The sequence below is a fragment of the Pelobates fuscus genome, chromosome 2 (genome assembly GCF_036172605.1).
Source record: "Pelobates fuscus isolate aPelFus1 chromosome 2, aPelFus1.pri, whole genome shotgun sequence".
Lineage (NCBI taxonomy): Eukaryota > Metazoa > Chordata > Amphibia > Anura > Pelobatidae > Pelobates > Pelobates fuscus.
This window is the reverse complement of record NC_086318.1, coordinates 351,228,155-351,243,107: the sequence shown is the minus strand read 5'-3', so window position 1 is coordinate 351,243,107 and position 14,953 is coordinate 351,228,155. Positions and strand designations below refer to the sequence as shown.

General features: G+C 42.3%; 1 long non-coding RNA gene across 1 annotated transcript in view; it reads right to left on the bottom strand.

The window, feature by feature from the left end:
- Window positions 1–12,463, bottom strand: part of LOC134585877 (uncharacterized) — a 130,275-nt gene extending 117,812 nt beyond the window's left edge. Inside the window, exon 1 of the long non-coding RNA XR_010086553.1 lies at window positions 12,374–12,463. This is a non-coding gene — a long non-coding RNA (uncharacterized LOC134585877). The remainder of the gene's footprint in view (window positions 1–12,373) is intronic.
- Between the last annotated feature and the right edge of the window lie 2,490 nt (window positions 12,464–14,953).

Here is a 14,953-nt window from a genome sequence, read left to right as displayed (position 1 = left end):
ACCTGTCAGCATATGAGTCCCATGAGGCTGGATTAGCCAGATCAAATTCCTCCATGTGTCCCAGAGAAGCCATGCTGGAAATATTTGTAGATAAAAGAATTCCAAAAAAAGTTTTACTTCCTCACTCAGGCTGATTTCATTTCCTTTATATATATTCTGCAGTGTCCATTTATTTTAATCCCATCCTCGTCGCCAGTTTAGTGTATTAGCATGTTATATATTCACAAATGGCTCTCAGACATTGTAGTAAAATAGAACTTCTCTTTACTTCAGTACACACACATAATGACATAACACCAAAGAGACTAAACACAATAGAACAAGTGCATAACTTCACTATGCTGCCATCTACTGGAAGGTGGACTGCATAAACCTCAATACATAACACTTAGGTTCAGCAGGAGCCTCTGTGGCATGCGACCAGTCAGCATGGCATCACCGCCCCCCGCCCCCCCCAAATCATCAATTTTTAGCACTTGTGATCCAGCAAGCTAATTAACCATACATTTACTTGGTTTACAATTAAAAATAAATAAATAAATATTGGACTAAATCCTGTCACTTCCAAACAGTTCATCTATGCTTTTAAATTGTCTCTATTAGTGGTCCAGCATTCCTGTCCCCAGCTCTCAGACAGTGCCATTTATTTAAAATCTTTCTTTACAAATGTAACCATAAATGTATCCATAATTACAAATGTGGATTTTCTTTTTTTAAATCCTCTGCACGGTGAGTTTACTAAATATTTTGGTAAATAAGACACTTAGTAGGAAAGGGATGTGTAATGTGCTCTAGGTGAAGTTATTAGCGTACCGGTCTAACCAGATTACTGTCACTTACTGTGGGTGTTGCTACATTCTTTGTAGTTTCATAGAAACTATCATAACAAAATGATCCACATATACATGTATACAAATACACAGAAATAATGACATGCAAAATGGGAAATTATGTAACATATTACATATATTTACACTTGGTGTCCAGTACATCTTAACTGATTCACGGTGTGGATTCATGTGGAAACATTCCTTAGTGATGGTCTATGTCTGGTCAATCCAACAGAGCACATTGCAAATTTGATTTGATGGATTGAGATTTGGTGCTCTGGGAGGAGAGTTCAGTGAACTAGTTGTCAAATTGTTTTGGAAACAGCTTGAGATTATGTGTGCTTTGTATCAAAGGCTTTCAATCCATCCTTAGATTAGCATTCACAGCACCATAACCACTTCAATGGACTGTACTGCCAGTCACTCAATGTAGTGTGGCCGGGCGGCGCGGACCGGGGTACAGTCCGGCCATGTACCGGAAAAAGATGCTTCTGTACCCTGGTCTGCGCCGCCGGGTAACGCCACAAAGCTAGGTAGGAGGCACAACAGGGAGGGAGGATAACACTAAGGGGGGCAGAGCAGGGGAGAATGGGAGGACCACCAAAGGGGGGAAGGAGGAGAGGGAAGACCACTAAAGGGGGAGGGGGAAGAGGAGAGGGAGGACCTCTAAGAGGGGGGGGGAGGACCACTAAGGGAGGGGGGAGAGAGGACCACTAAGGGTTTGGGGGAGATGGAGGAACACTAAGGGGGTGTGGGGGAGAGAGGACCACTAAGGGGTTGGGGGAGATGGAGTACCACTAAGGGATGTTGGGGGAGAGAGGACCGCTAAAGGGGGGTGGGGGAGAGGGTGTAGCGGAGGGCAATATTATAATCCACGATCTCCGCTGGTATTACAGGTAAATCCACAGTCAGCGCTGAAAAGTAAGGCAATATCCCAATCCTCCCAATAACTGGACGAAACACAGTATGGGAGTCAACTGAGGTCTTCATTCACAGTTCTGGTATTTATACAAGTCCCCATGCATGGGGTTTCCGTACTGGCATAACAGGGGCATTCTACACATTTCTCCCATCAGGCACTGCTGGACGAGAGGGATACTCCCACTAAAATATACCGTTAAGTGGATTATCCCTCCGTGCAGCAGAACCAGCATTTTACATTTAGATTCACGACTTTCCCAATATTCATGCTATTCAGACGAACTGACGTTCGGTAGACAGCTGGGGTCTGAGTGCACCTTTCGTGTGAATACCGCTCAGATCCCAGCTGAAACAACCGAACGCCGTACGAAATACATTTATTATTTCAATTCGTTTCAAAGTACCGAACACCTATGGGGAACCATAATAGGAGAAGACCGGAGCTCCCGAACGGCCTGGAAGTACAGCGGTGTTCGTGTCGTCGAGTAGACATTTTTAGTTCCACGCGCTCGACGACAAAACACCGCTGGAGAGACAAAGGATCCAAGATGGCTGACCGCCGCGTGGTCGGTAGTCGAACGACGGCCACCTAGGAATACACTTAATTACCGATTGCAACATTGTTGCAATCGGTTAACGAGCGCCACACGTCCCTTAAGGTGTGGGCTATCAGGGGGCCCCATATTCGTTTCACGAACAGCCCGGATAGTCGCTGTTCGTGAAACTAAGTAATTGAATGCTAGCGGCTTACGGCTGCTAGCATACGAATTACAATGGCCACATAAGACACAGCAGAATACATACATTACATAGCATAAAATACAGTCAACCTTTATGTCAAGTAAAGTCCAGTGTTCCAGAAGTGGCTAGGTTTGCCACAGAGGGGACCACTAAGGGGGAAGAGAGGGGAGTGGAGAGGACCACTAAGAGGGGGGGAGACCACTAAGGGACAGGGAGGGGAGTGGAACACTGAGGGACAGGGAAGAGAGGGGAGAAACCACTAAGGGATAGGGGACAGGGGAGAGCTCTAACAACAGAGGGGACATCTCTAAGGAAGGGAAGGGGAGGAGAGGGCACTAAGGGGTAATGAGGGGTAGGGGAGATCACTAAGGAACAGGGGAGACCACTAAGGGACAGGAGGGGAGGTGAGAGCACTAAGGAACAGGAGGGGGAGCTTTGAGGGATGGCTGAGGAGAGCACTAATGGACTGGGGGGCAAGGGAGAGCACTAAGGGACAGGAGAGGAGGGGCAAGCACGAAGGGACAGGAGTGGGAGCTCTGAGGGACAGGTGGGGACTGCACTAATGGACTAGAGGGGATGGGAAGTTACTAAGGGAAAGGTGGAAAAGGGAGAGCACTAAGGGACAGAAGGGGAGGGGAGAGCACTGAGGGACAGGAGGGGAGATCATTAATTGACAGGAGAGGATAGCACTATAAAAAAATTGCTGCTTCCCTCTCAGCCCCTATCCTACCCCACAAATCCTCTCTTTCACACTACACACATACACAATGCATCCTTACACATACACAGAAGCATACAATGCATCCCTACACACATAAACATACAATGCATCCCTACTCACACACAGACACACCGAAACACACAATGCATCCCTTACGCACACACACTGCTTCTTTTTTACATACACAGAAACAAAATGCATCTCTTACACACATTCAATGCACCCCTTACAGACACACACTGCATTACATTACATTACATACACAGAAACACACCTTGCATTCCCTTACACATACAAACACAGCTTCACACAATGCATCCCTTACACACCCAGAAACACACAATGCATTCCTTACACACAAACAAACACTGCATCCCCTTTGCACACGCTACATCCCTTACACAAATTGGTATCCCTATACACTACAATCTATAAGAACACACACACATTACATCCTCAAAAATAACACATCCCCTACACACATACACGCCACTCCCTGAGCGAACTCATGGCATGGGTGGGCCATGTAGGTGGGCTTATTGGCAGGCCTTGTAGGCATACTCACGGTAAGGCCCTGGGGGCCCAGACATTGAGTTGTGTAAGGGGCCCAAAAAAATTGAGCTGTTGATTTTTGTGAGCACTGTTACAAACAGTCTCCAGAGAGCCTCTTCTACACCAGATCAGTGGAGCCAGACTGCAGCCTGAGTCCACCATCATCCTCTTGTCCTCATCTGGTGGTAAGTAGGCAATCCAGTATATAATTAGTGTCACTAATCTCTAATTTACCTCACATTAAAGGGACACTATAGTCACTACACTACAGCCACTACAATTACAGCTAAATGTAGTGGTTCTGGTGTCTATAGCCTGTCCCTGCATACTTTTTAATGTAAACACACTGCCTTTTCAGATAAAATACACTGTATGCAGAACTGGCATTAGATCATATGGGTGGGGCATTGTTATGTCACATGGTGGGCATAACATATGGGGGGGTGGCAAATTTTTGTTTGCCTAGGGGGGCAAAAATCCTTGTACTGGCCCTGCTCCTAGTTGGCAGGAGTATCGCTGCCAGGGATTCCCTTTACTCCTTCGTAAAACCCCAGAGTAATTAGAGCTCTCCCCCTAATCATCAGCCGAGGCTTGATTCGAGGTGAAATAGACACACTTTATTAGTGACAAGCTGCTTTTTATATAAATAAATAGGGCTAACTGCAGGAACTGAATTTCGGAGGATAACAGATTGACCACCAGAAGCACTATTACAGCAGGTTTTATATTGTTATCATAAAGATTTCTCTTCAGGACATTTATTACATTCCTGTTTAAGCTATTTCAAAAATTGACAATATTGTATGTCTATATATTCATATTTGCTTATTTAAGATTCATATTTGGCGCAGTCTGTTCTCTTTCTTTTTCTGTTTCTGTTTTATTGTTAGGGTATCCAAGTTATATTCTCTATCTTGCTGCCATTGGAGTTAGCGCTGTATCTCCCTTTTCATTGTCTAACATACTGTTACCACAAAACATATCTTCCCCACATAGTAGTATCCTCTAAATTTGTCATTCCTGTAACCAGTACAAAAAGTGTTCGGATCTGAGGTGTCTAGCCCAAGTAATTCAAGGCAAATATTTTAGCCGGGGTGCAACTATTCTCCAATCTAGTGCACAGTTCCAGGCAGCTGGGTGGAAAGTCCTGGTCACAAAAAGATGGTTTCTGCTGACTTCGGTGCATAGAGCTTCCTTAAATCCTTGGTATCATTGGGTGCCTTATCACATCCCCGATCTCCCCTCCGAATAGTGCCCTTTTTGGTGGTCCTGGGGCCAAGAGCTACCACGATTAAGTCTGACCAGACCGCCATTGCTCCCATGATCCTAGTCACAGTTCCACAAAGTTCCTGGGTAGCTACAGGGCTCTGTACCTGGGAGAGCCTTACGCTAGTCCATGAAGGTTTTTAAGTGGTTGTTTCAGGCTCTCTGGCTGGCAGGCACAGCGGGGAAAGGTTGGCACAGTGAAGATAGCTCTTTTAGGGAAGGTGGTGGTGGGGAGTCCTGCACCAATTCATTGAGTCCCACCACAGCCCTTCTAACCCCACCATTTCCCCTGTCTCAAGACCCCTTTTTCTCCAACCACAGCTCCTTCTCTCCTTCAACACACACATAACAACAACCTGTCTCCCCCAATATACACAACAGTCCCTATCAACCCAAAATGCATGCTACAGACCATATTTCCTGCACACATACACTACAGACCTGATTCACCCAAACATTCTCTACAACCCCAATTCCCCCACAGACTCTGCAGACCCATTTTCTTCCCAAAACACACACTATACCCTACACAGCCCCCATCCTCAACAAGAAATACACAAAAAGGTCCTATCCTATCAAATACACACTACAGCCACTAACCCCCTTAAAACACAGAGAAAACACAACAGCCAGTGAAAGAAAGTAAATGGATACAATCTTGCACTGAAGTTGGTAGGGTTGCAGGGTATCAGGGCATAACCCAGTGATTATAATAAAGAAGCGAAGAGGCTGAGAAGGGTATGACAAGAGATGTCCACCCTATCGTCAGTCCCTATACCCCAGGATAGGCATGTTCATAATCATGGCTTCAAAAATTGCCAGTATAGAACATAAATGAAATATGAAAATAATAAATTTTATTGCTCCCTTCTAGGGAAGATAATAAACACACAAAATAATAAATGTGTATATACCTGAAAAAAGTGTAATAGAAAATATAAAATAGAAATCGTCTGTAGCATAACACACCTTGTTATCACAAAAATGAGTGACACAATCAGAAGCGGGTAACTGTCGATGTGTATGTGACCGTTACCCGATAATTATCACTATAGTTGTAGGTGTAGAGACTAGAGCTTCTGTATAGCCGCACACTTTAAATTACAGAGATAAAATGAACATCTGTGTGGCTAAACAGGCTTAAATGGTGAGAGCGTCACGGAGACCTTGTTATTTATCACTAAAGTAGCAAAAAAGAGGCTATTCGTACGTGACAGTCACCAAAATGAGTGACACAATCTAAGCGGATAAATGTCAATGTGTATGTGATCGTGACAATTACCCAATATACATCACTAGATTAGCAGGTATAAAGACTGGAGCTTTTGTATAGCCACACACTCTTAGATTGCCGGGATATAGTGAAAACATCTGTGTGGCTGAACAAGCTTTCAGTGTATAAATAGTGAGAACGTAACGATAAACTTGCTATTCTGTCACAACAGTAGCAAAAAAAGGTAGCTATTCGTACGCAACAGTCACAACCCGCATAAAAGGTAAACAATATGCGGTCAAGGTGATTAGCTAAATATAGAATATGGCAGATCTAACCTATGGCCCGATAGCAGTAGAAACGGAGCCGAAAACGGCACACAAGCTACTCCTGTGTCAGTGCCTGTACAGGACAGATTTCTAGTCTGAATCAGATTCTAGATTGAGTGGTCCCGGGAAACATGCAGAGTACTCGTCTATTCTGATACTAGTGCTTTACATTCCAGATAGATTACTGTTCTAGTCTGGTCTAATTCTGGACTGAGTGATCTGATTTTACCCGGTAGATTACTACTCTAATCTGAACTGGTTCTGGACCAAGTGGTCTCCTAAAGTACCCAGACTTCTAGTCTAAAGTCTCAAATTCTGGACCAAGTGGTCCCTGTCAAAGCTTCAGACTACTAGTCTATGCTGCAAATTACACCAGACTACTAGTCTATGCTGCAAATTACACAAGTGGTATAGTGAGAAGCGAAGTCGCTCAGACCGGAGTGGTCCCGATATTAGCTCAACGCGCGTTTCGGCGCTGGCGTGGCGCCTTTGTCAAGAGCTTGGTCCAGAATTTGAGACTTTAGACTAGAAGTCTGGGTACTTTAGGAGACCACTTGGTCCAGAACCAGTTCAGATTAGAGTAGTAATCTACCGGGTAAAATCAGATCACTCAGTCCAGAATTAGACCAGACTAGAACAGTAATCTATCTGGAATGTAAAGCACTAGTATCAGAATAGACGAGTACTCTGCATGTTTCCCGGGACCACTCAATCTAGAATCTGATTCAGACTAGAAATCTGCCTGTACAGGCACTGACACAGGAGTAGCTTGTGTGCCGTTTTCGGCTCCGTTTCTACTGCTATCGGGCCATAGGTTAGATCTGCCATATTCTATATTTAGCTAATCACCTTGACCGCATATTGTTTACCTTTTATGCGGGTTGTGACTGTTGCGTACGAATAGCTACCTTTTTTTGCTACTGTTGTGACAGAATAGCAAGTTTATCGTTACGTTCTCACTATTTATACACTGAAAGCTTGTTCAGCCACACAGATGTTTTCACTATATCCCGGCAATCTAAGAGTGTGTGGCTATACAAAAGCTCCAGTCTTTATACCTGCTAATCTAGTGATGTATATTGGGTAATTGTCACGATCACATACACATTGACATTTATCCGCTTAGATTGTGTCACTCATTTTGGTGACTGTCACGTACGAATAGCCTCTTTTTTGCTACTTTAGTGATAAATAACAAGGTCTCCGTGACGCTCTCACCATTTAAGCCTGTTTAGCCACACAGATGTTCATTTTATCTCTGTAATTTAAAGTGTGCGGCTATACAGAAGCTCTAGTCTCTACACCTACAACTATAGTGATAATTATCGGGTAACGGTCACATACACATCGACAGTTACCCGCTTCTGATTGTGTCACTCATTTTTGTGATAACAAGGTGTGTTATGCTACAGACGATTTCTATTTTATATTTTCTATTACACTTTTTTCAGGTATATACACATTTATTATTTTGTGTGTTTATTATCTTCCCTAGAAGGGAGCAATAAAATTTATTATTTTCATATTTCATTTATGTTCTATACTGGCAATTTTTGAAGCCATGATTATGAACATGCCTATCCTGGGGTATAGGGACTGACGATAGGGTGGACATCTCTTGTCATACCCTTCTCAGCCTCTTCGCCCCCTTAAAACACAATACAACCCCTATCTACAAACAGCCCCTATTTACATACCCACACATACTACATCACAATCAGTCCCATCCACACAACCCGCAACCACACAGGCAACATTTCCCACATGCACGCAACCCTACAAGCAACATCCCCCACATACACAACCCTTCAAGCAGCTTCCCAAAACACACACACAAAAACAAGAACCGTACCCTAACAAATGCAACACAACAAGCAGCCACCCCACACACACAACCCCACAAACTCGACAAATCTTGCTTTCACACGTACCCCAAACCTGTGCATATATGTACGTGTAGTATAAATATACAAATATATATATAGTGCATTGAGGAATCTGGCCTTAGGGCAGCAAGGAGGGTAAATCCGGCCATGACGACAAACATTGTTTGTTTGTTTTTTATATTTTTTTGCCTGAGGAAATAAACCTCAATGTGCATTAGATATCAAAGGAAACAAGTAAAGCTTGTAGAATATATACTAATACAAGGTAGTGTAGAAGGAAAAAAATATGAATGCATGATCTGTTTTTTACATACCGTAATTATTATTCATTGATGCATCATTCTTCCTGCTTAAACGCTACGTTTTACATGGAACAGGGACAAATTAAAGACTGTAATTTAATGTGGCAAAGTCCATAATTCCTTCCCAGTGGAAAGGTGATTTTAAAGGTTGAGATCCTGGTCAGATGGTAGCACTTGCGTGGTATAATCCCCACAAGGGATATAATGTTAAGTAGTTAAGTAGATTATCCAAGGAGTAGTATCCAAAGTTTCCTTATTCGGTATGTTTTTTTTTAGTGCCAGGAACAGAAGATAAAAAAAAATAATAAAAGCAGCTAAAAGCCTAAAAAGCCTAATAAATGGACAAACACAACTAGTAGCGAATGCTAAATATACTTTAATGTTTTAAAAACAAAAGTTAAAACAACGTGTTTCACCAACTGGGGGACTCTGCACTTGAGAAAGCCCCCCCAGTTGGCGAAATACATTGTGTTGTTTTAATCTACATGTATTCAGCAGTCTGTGTGTGTACTCAGGAGTCTGTATGTATTCAACAGTCTGTGTGTGTATTCAGCAATGGGCATGTATTCAGCAGTCTGCGTGTGTATATTAAGCAGCCTGTGTGTGTATATTAAGCAGTCTGTGTGTGTGTATTCAGCAGCCTGTGTGTGTGTATTCAGCAGCCTGTGTGTATTCAGCAGTACATGTGTGTGTATTGTATGAATGTATAGCATTTGTTGGAGTTACTAATAAATAAAAGCTTAAGTTTACCTATAATTTACATTTTTATTCATGTGAGTGGTTGTGTAGGCAGGGCCCCAGTGCACTGCTTTGCCCGGGGGCCCATAATGCTGTAAGATGGCCTGTCTGAAAACCCTTTCTCCTGTAAAGCAGAGATTATAGCTTTTCCCCACACATTAGTCAAGACTGAATGTAGGGAAGTAGAAAGCAGCTTAGGACGCTGTTGCCCACAGCATACTCTGTGTCCAAGGTTCTGTACTTCGGATATCGTGATGCAACACTTTTCTGGTTTTAAGGAAAGGCTGGTGGCTTGGATACAATACAGTATTGTCCCTAAGTGTTGCAAGTGTTCTTCACAGGAGTTGCTATAGACAGCGATGTCATTCAGGTATGCACAGATATAGTCTTGGAGTCCATTTTTACGGGCACATTCTCCAAGATTAGTTGCACCACCTCTGCTGATGGATTGGCTCTGAAGTAAACCAATCCCTCTGACACGCACCTCTGTAACTCTTTCTCGCATGAGGACGCTGCATGGATGAGGACGCTGTATGGACGTCTATCCATATCCATAAATTACGGAAGATGTGCAGGTTACCTGCTGTTGGTTTGGACGTTTCCCAAAATAGCTAAGGAGCCATCCCACTTCTACCACCAAATGGTTAAACACTTCCGTTAGGTCAGCTTCCTTGTTGCTAGCAGGGGATGCCAGACCATGTTAGACCTAGTAGCCAAAGCTGGACTGAGGGTCTCTGGATACCTCTATCCTGGATCAGGCAGCTGTGATTAGAGTTCTCTGAAGTGGTTATAGCTCCTTGCAGTGGTCGTAGCTCTCTGCTGTGGTTATCCAGCTCATTGCTGTGGTTATAGCTGTTTGCTTTGATTATAGCTCTGGAGATCCTTTCTCCTGTAAAGCAGTGAATATAGCTTTTACCCACACATTAGTCAAGACTGAATGTAGGGGAGTAGAAAGCAGCTTTATTACACAACACATATTTTCACACCAGGGGATCCTCCATGAAATGCAATAGCCCTGTCTGGGGTCTTGATTGCATCATCCCAGCTAACAAGATATAATAATTATCCCTTCTGTGACTTCGCAGACCCAGAGGAAAGATGTACAAAATGTTTTTCCTATTCATGTGGTAATGTGGGGTTCTGTGACATCAGGGACATCAGGGAACAAATAAAATATTCTAGTCATGGGGTTCACGGTAATTGCATACACCCTTTTAGATATTACATTTGGACGATGTTTTAAGGTTTGCCCTTAAGTCCTTCAACATTAGGATGTATAAAAGAATTTGTAATAATAACAGAAGAATACATTGAGGACGTAAGACTGATTTGCTGTTGGCTATTAAAATAATAATAATAATATGTCATATTCATTTGTTTCCTTATTTCTAGTTAAGGGTAAAAAGGCAGGTGGTTTTAAGGCAGGTTATTCTTGCCAAAGACTCTCCCCGGGTTTGGGCTGAGTGTAAAACATGTGGTGGTTATTTATAATACGAATATTACACACGATGTGAGTATGCAGAACATCCAAATATTTAATTGATGTCATTAGCAAGAGGCAAAACACACACCTTACTTAGCATAGCAACTAATAGATACACAACTGCATTTAATACTACTAGATTAATTCCTAAATCATGCATTAGTATCACTTTAAAGTATAACAGTTTTGTTCATGATAGTGAAGGATTGGAGACCCAGAGTATACTCCAAGCAGGGCCAGAAGGGCCGCCATCAGGGCATGACAACCATGACGGACCCTGGGGGGCCCTGTCTGCTCAGGGAGTCCTGGGCCCCACATTCCCTATGTGCACATATATAAAGCGATTTTCGCTATATATATGTGCACCTGCGGGTCCACGGCTGCCTGTACACCGCAGGGGCCCCAGAACACTCCATATCCACTACCTAGTTGCTCTTCTCTCTCCTAGTCTCGTGAGTCGTGCGGCCGTGTGAGGGTTGTCATAGTTTACCGCAAGAATAGGAGAGAGAAGAGCAACTAGGAAGTGGATATGGAGTATTCTGGGGCCCCTGCGGTGTACAGGCAGCCGGGGGCCCGTACTATGCCACCGGACCAACAACTGAATGTGATCATCCCCTTCCCTGGCCACAGGTAAGATGCAGGGAGGGGGGAATAAAATAAAATGTAAATAAATGATACAACAAATATGCTCTGCCCACTCACAGTATGCAGCCCCACAACAACATTTTACACAACATTTACACACACTATATCCTTACACAAACACACACTCTGCAGTCACTATACACACACTACATCCTTACACAAACACACACTCTGCAGTCACTATACACACACTACATCCTTACACAAACACACACTCTGCAGTCACTATACACACACTACATCCTTACACAAACACACACTCTGCAGTCACTATACACACACTACATCCTTACACAAACACACACTCTGCAGTCACTATACACACACTACATCCTTACACAAACACACACTCTGCAGTCACTATACACACACTACATCCTTACACAAACACACACTCTGCAGTCACTATGCACACACTACATCCTTACACAAACACACTCTGCAGTCACTATGCACACCCTACATCCTTACACAAACACACACTCTGCAGTCACTATACACAAACTACATCCTTACACAAACACACACACTACATCCTTACATAAACACACACTCTGCAGTCTCTATACACACACTACATCCTTACACAAACACACACTCTGCAGTCACTATACACACACACTGCATCCTTACATAAACACACACTCTGCAGTCACTATACACACACAACATCCTTACACAAACACACACTCTGCAGTCACTATACACACACTACATCCTTACACAAAAACACACTCTGATGTCACTATACACACACTACATCATAGAATGTGACGGCAGATAAGAACCATTTGGCCCATCTAGTCTGCCCAATTTTCTAAATACTTTCATTAGTCTCTGGCCTTATCTTATAGTTAGGATAGCCTTATGCCTATCCCACGCATGCTTAAACTCCTTTACTGTGTTAACCTCTACCACTTCAGCTGGAAGGCTATTCCATGCATCCACTACCCTCTCAGTAAAGTAATACTGCCTGGTATTATTTTTAAACCTTTGTCCCTCTAATTTAAGACTATGTCCTCTTGTTGTGGTAGTTTTTCTTCTTTTAAATATAGTCTCCTCCTTTACTGTGTTGATTCCCTTTATGTATTTAAATGTTTCTATCATATCCCCCCTGTCTCGTCTTTCCTCCAAGCTATACATGTTAAGATCCTTTAACCTTTCCTGGTAAGTTTTATCCTGCAATCCATGAACCAGTTTAGTAGCCCTTCTCTGAACTCTCTCTAAGGTATCAATATCCTTCTCAAGATACGGTCTCCAGTACTGCGTACAATACTCCAAGTGAGGTCTCACCAGTGTTCAGTACAATGGCATGAGCACTTCCCTCTTTCTACTGCTAATACCTCTCCCTATACAACCAAGTATTCTGCTAGCATTTCCTGCTGCTCTATTACATTGTCTGACGACCTTTAAGTCATCAGAAATAATCACCCCTACATCCCTTTCCTCAGATGTTGAGGTTAGGACTCTATCAAATATTCTGTACTCTGCCCTTGGGTTTTTACATCCAAGATGCATTATCTTGCACTTATCCACATTAAATGTCAGTTGCCACAACTCTGACCATTTTTCTAGTTTACCTAAATCATTAGCCATTTGGCTTATCCCTCCTGGAACATCAACCCTGTTACATATCTTAGTATCATCAGCAAAAAGACATACTTTACCATCAAGACCTTCTGCAATATCACTAATAAAATTATTAAAGAGAGTAGGTCCAAGTACAGATCCCTGAGGTACCCCACTGGTGACAAGCCCAAGCTTTGAATATACTCCATTGACTACAACCCTCTGTTGCCTGTCACTCAGCCACTGCCTCACCCATTCAACAATATTGGAATCCAAACTTAAATATTGCAGTTTATTGATAAGCCTTCTATGTGCAACAGTGTCAAAAGCCTTACTGAAATCTAGGTAAGCAATGTCTACTGCACCACCCTGATCTATAATTTTAGTTACCCAATCAAAAAAATCAATAAGATTAGTTTGGCATGATCTCCCTGATGTAAACCCATGTTGTCTCTTATCTTGAAATCCATGTGTTTTTAGATGTTCAACAATCCTATCCTTTAACATTGTTTCCATCACTTTCCCCACTACTGAAGTAAGGCTTACTGGCCTATAGTTGCCCGACTCCTCCCTATTACCTTTCTTGTGAATGGGCACAACATTCGCCAACTTCCAATCTTCAGGGACTACCCCTGTTAACAATGATTGGTTAAATAAATCTGTTAATGGTTTTGCTAGTACACCACTAAGCTCTTTTAATAGCTTTGGGTGTATTCCATCAGGTCCCATTGACTTATTTGTCTTTACTTTTGACAGTTGAAATAGAACCTCTTCCTCTGTAAACTCACGTGTAATAAATAACTCATTTATCCTTTTTCTTAACTGAGGTCCCTCTCCTTCATTTTCATCTGTAAATACCGAACAAAAATATTCATTGAGGCAGTCAGCTAGACCTTTATCCTCTTCTACATACCTTCCTTCTTTTGTTTTTAATCCAACTAATCCTTGTTTTACTTTTCTTTTCTCATTTATGTATCTAAAAAAAGTTTTGTCCCCCTTTTTTACTGACTGTGACATTTTCTCTTCTGTGTGTGATTTGGAAGCTCTTATAACTTGCTTGGCCTCTTTCTGCCTAATCTTATAGATCATTCTGTCTTCCTCACTCTGGGTTTTTTTATAATTACTGAATGCTAACTTTTTGTTTTTTACTATTTTGGCCACATCTGCGGAGTACCACAGTGGTTTCTTGAATTTTTTGCTTTTACTGACAAGCCTAATGCAATTTTCTGTTGCCTTCAGTAGTGCAACTTTTAAATAATCCCATTTCTCTTGGACGCCATTTAAATTGCTCCAGTCTCATAATGACTCCTTTACACATATTCTAATTTTAGAAAAGTCTGTTTTTCTAAAGTCTAAAACTTTTGTTTTTGTGTGGTGTGACTCAGTCACTGTTCTTATATTAAACCACACTGACTGATGATCACTGGATCCTAAACTTTCACCTACAGTAATATCGGATACCAAATCTCCATTTGTTAACACTAAATCTAGTATGGCCGCTTTACGAGTTGGCTCCTCAACGACTTGTTTTAGAGACAATCCCAGTAGGGAGTTTAGAATATGTGTGCTCCTGGCACAAGCAGCTATTTTTGTTTTCCAATTCACATCATGAAGATTAAAGTCACCCATGATGATAACTTCCCCCTTTATTGTCATTTTAGCTATTTCCTCAACTAGTATATTATCTAACTCTTCAATTTGTCCTGGAGGCCTATAAATCACACCTACGCGAATTACTGTGTGATTACCAAATTCTA